Source organism: Chelonoidis abingdonii, chromosome 8 (genome assembly GCF_003597395.2).
Source record: "Chelonoidis abingdonii isolate Lonesome George chromosome 8, CheloAbing_2.0, whole genome shotgun sequence".
Classification (NCBI taxonomy): Eukaryota; Metazoa; Chordata; order Testudines; family Testudinidae; genus Chelonoidis; species Chelonoidis abingdonii.
The window spans coordinates 16,759,413-16,763,945 of NC_133776.1; the positions used below are offsets into that span (position 1 = coordinate 16,759,413).

At 41.4% G+C, this 4,533-nt stretch overlaps 1 non-coding gene across 1 annotated transcript; it reads right to left on the reverse strand.

Annotated features, from left to right (window-relative positions):
- Positions 1–773: 773 nt before the first annotated feature.
- Positions 774–846, reverse strand: TRNAK-CUU (transfer RNA lysine (anticodon CUU)). The gene has a single exon. It is a non-coding gene; the product is annotated as a tRNA-Lys (tRNA).
- Between the last annotated feature and the right edge of the window lie 3,687 nt (positions 847–4,533).

Consider the following 4,533-nt stretch of genomic DNA (forward strand, 5'->3'; position numbering starts at 1 on the left):
TTAACCTGGGGCTCATACATTGTAGAAGGCTTGTATTTTACCCAAAGTAAACATGGACAGCAATTAAAATCTTATCAGACTGCTTAGTAACAAGATTCTCCCCAAGAATTTGGTGCTCCATGAATAACTTCATTGCTTTTCATTCAGTATTCTTGAGAGGGCCACAGACAATAGATGTTCTCCAGGTAATAAAAACACTTCCACATTTCTCTAGCAGCAAATGATTTCAGCCTGTTCCACTGTGATATGTTGAAAATAGTAATGTGATTTGGAAATTATTTTCCCCACAGTAAAGACATTCTAATATTGACCTTTTAGTCATTTTTCCCCATGCTATACAGAGCAAGTTTAGAGTATAATCATTCAATTATTTCTCAAGTAGGTAGTCCCACTGACTTTCCACTATCTTCTAATGGCTTGGGGGCAGAGGGGATGAGGGTTACATGCATGACTAAGCATCTGCATGAATAAGGACTGCACAATTAGTCCCTAAAATTCTCCCTGCAGTTTCACTTGTGTATGATATTCTTCATGTCCTGTCCTAACCTAAACTCTTATGCAGTGTTATTGTGTGCTGCTAAACAACTGCCACTTCATAGAATATCAGGGTTGGAAAGTCATCTAGTCCAATTGCCTACTCAAAGCAGGACTACTCCCCAGATAGATTTTTGCCCCAGATCCCTAAATGGCCCCCTTAAGGATTGAACTCATAAACCTTGGTTTGGCAGGCCAATGCTCAAACCACTGAGTTATCCCTTCCCCTTCAGCACAGCTGCCCAATATGGGGCATGAACCCACAACCCTGAGATTAAGAGTCTCATGCTCTACCAAATGAGCTAGCCAGGCTGTCCTGGCTTCCCTCAGGAGATGGCTGCATATCAGTGGTGTAGGAAATAACCCCTTCAAATTAGTTTAGGGTCTGGTTCTGTAAAAGTTGGCCCTAAGACCTTGATTCTGCCAAGACTTTTGCTTAACGTTTAGCATGTAAGTAGTGTCATTGAGTTCACTAAAACTGCACAACAATTTAGGACAGGAAGTGAAGACAAAATAAATGGGACCACTCAAGTGTAAAGTATAATTCTCTCAGTGTTACAGCTAGGAAAACAGAGGCATAGAGTGATGCAGTGACTTAGCCAAAGTCACACAACAGGGCAATGGCAGAGCTAACTCCAAGTTCAGTGACCACACTGCCTCTAATTGTATTAGCTACTGAGCTTTGGTCCCAGGGACAGAACACATAATTTTACTCAGCTCTCTCTCTCATCCCACAAGCATCCTCTCTGTACATGGATCACTAGACACACAGAAACCCCTCTGTAGTCTAGCAACCTGGGGTCAGGGAAGAGAGTTGCAGGAGTACACGATGCAACCAGGGCAGATCTGAATATTGGGAGCTCCCTCCTATTCAAGGATGCAGGCATGGGGTAGCTCCTAATGCACCTAAGCAGAGTGGGAGTTGAAATCACAACACTAGCAGCACATTTTTGGATTCGCAGGTGCTAGGAAACAGGTTCCCTTCTTTCACTGGCTATCCCTAGTAAGTTTTATCATTTCCCTCCCACAACATTGTGGTTGGATCTGTAATTATTGCTCACAGCTCTAGGGAAGCTTGTGTTGCAGTCTCCTCATCTATTTTGAAAGGTTTGCAATAGATATTTTTCATTAAGAAAATAAATGCATTAATCCTCCCAATATGATTTCAGCTGGCTCCTAGGCATCTGGTATTTTCAAATGATTTCAGGAAGGATGTAAGGCTTGTGGGACCAGATTTTCAAAATCACTTGTGGCCAGAGTTTTCAAGTGCTCAGCAGCCACAAGTCAGGCCAGATGTTCATAAGAGCTCAAAACCCAACAACTCTCCACATGTTGAGCTCTGCTGAAATCTGGACACTTGTCTTGCTGCCTAACTGAAAATCTGGCTCTAGATTTTGTGGGTGCTGTCCATCTTAGAGCTGAATGAGAAATGTTTGCTTTCTTCAGGTTTTGGCTGCTCATTCTTTTGCACAGCAGATCCATTTTTTACTTCCACACAAGAAGTGATATATCCAGGAGATTGAACATGAGCATCAAGCAACCAAAAATAGATGAAATTTCATGCCATGATTCTTATATGCAGTCAAGTTTCTGACAATAATAAGACTCTCTTCCCTGGCTGTCTGGAAAATAGGCATAAATATTACATTCACTTTATAGCAGCCTCATGATACAGCTAAGTAGCTGTTGTAACACGACTGGATAACTTGGTTAAGAAAAAGCTTTTAACTTGTCAGATCTAAAAGCCCTCTCTGAAAGGCTCTGTAGTCCCAGCTCAGACACAAATTACAAAATTACCCAGGTTTACAATTTGGTATGGATTTAGTTTAATCAATGAGCATTAAGAACCAATGGATCCTGGAAAAGCTTTTTTACCTTTATGTAAGGCTAACATTCCTGTTATGTTGTCTACTGATTGTTCCGCATTAGGACAGTTAGGCAGAGACCAATTTGAGCTAATCTCTTAACCTTTGCAACTGGAGATATCGAACTGTCTTTTTTTTTTTTAAATACTGTGTGGTTTCCTTCTGCCCCTGTATAATTTTCAGTGGCATGGCCAGGGCTTTATCCATGTCCCACTGCACTCAGTGAAAAGATCCCCCCCGACTTACAATAGAAGCAGGATGAGACCTTCACTGAGACAGGACCATTGGTTGTACAACCTTGGAAGCTGTACAGTGAATAAGGCGGGAGTTTTCAGAAGCCCTTGTCTCAGTCAGTGTGCATGCTGCATGGGAGTTCCAATGGCCAACAAAACAGTTCTAACCATAGGATTATTTTCTTTCTTTAAATAGAAAACTTTAAAAATTGCAAAACTAAGACACAAAATCACACACTGTCAAAGTTTCTCATGCAACATTTATTCTGCCCCCTTGTGCAAATACACAATACAGACTTTCACATACTGTCTCTCAGATAATACAGCACAATGCATTGTCATCCCATAACTTCATAAAGTGCACAAGTAAACGAAGGAGAGATTGTCAGGGCCGTAACCGCACTCAGGGTGAAATTCTGTGCACGGGGCTACAGCAAAGATGAAGCATCACTTAAGTCCAATTGTAGCCCTCACGTAAACAAAGTTTCGGTGGAATGTAAGTGGCAGGAATGCACCTTGTGCTGGCTTTTTGCATGGTGTCAGTTTCACCTTCCCTGTGTATTTTGCACACAAATTATGTTAACGAAAATTATCTGGCATACACAGAATAGTAAACAAAATGCTACAAGAGACAAAACATGGGTATCTAAGGGTTTACACAAAAATGTATGGTTTTATATTGTATTTGATAAATATGATGAGATCATGCCATTAAAGATAGTGGCCCAATTCCTCAGCTTGTCTAAATTGGCCCAGTTCCATTAACTATGCAGAAGATCTGCCTCTGTAACCTAATGCATGTGCATAGGGGGACAGATTTAAGCTTGCATGTGCAGTCTTAACTTTGGTAGTTGCTGACTGAAAGCTTAAGTGCGTAAGCTTAAACATAGAGTTTTAATAGTATGGACACTGTTATATAATATCTCCATGTACCATATCTCCTGGAAAAAACAACCAGTAAGACTGCATACAAACAGGTCCTGTATCCAGATTAGTGTTGAAAAGAAGTTAAGTATATCCCTTTATTCTCTCAACCTCCCCTGCCTACTTCTACTTTGTTCTTATTTACAGTGTGGCTCCTGTGGTCTAAGGAAGGGCCCAGCTGTGGTGACGGGGAGGAAATAACTCCCACTCCATCAGGAAGGGAAATGATTGCTCTAGTTTCCATCACCTAGTGCTGACTGAGTGTGGTCACTCACAAATCAAAGGAAACGGAAGGCATGCAGGAGTATCCTGCTATGCCTTTCCGGCTATTTGTACAGAGAGACAGACTGAGTGAATCACAAACCTGACCAGAGCAACAGAAAAAAAAGTCATTTGACAATAGGATCAGCATTGTGAACAACAACAAAAGGCCTCAGTCTGCAAACACATAATGACGTGCTTATGCATGGACTTTGGTGAGGTTTACACATAGCAGGTGAAATCTTGGCACCATTACAGTCAATGGAAGTATCGCCATTGACTTCCATGGGGTCAGGATTTTACTCCGTATGTAGAATTAAGCATGTGAATAATTTTTTGCAAATTCAAGGCCCAAATCAGGTGTTGAAGACTAATATAGGTAAAGAGAGTGCAGATCTGGGCAAATGCTGCAAAATACCTTCTGCAAATCTCCATCTCAATGTTCCTTTGGCCATGCTCACGCCCCATTTGTATTTCCTTCCCACCAGTAGCTACAGTTCTGCTGGCATGAATGTCCATGCCAGGGAAACTCCTCAAAAATCACAGGAGCAAGTCTCTGAAAACTGAATTTTAAATGTGCAGGTGTAAAAAACAAAACAAAACACAGTACAAATGGTTATGCAGTCAAAAAACAGAAACCAGGCCATATGATGGCCTATCTGACCAGCCGTGAAATGAGATGCCTGGAATCATGAATATTGAGAATTGCACAGTGG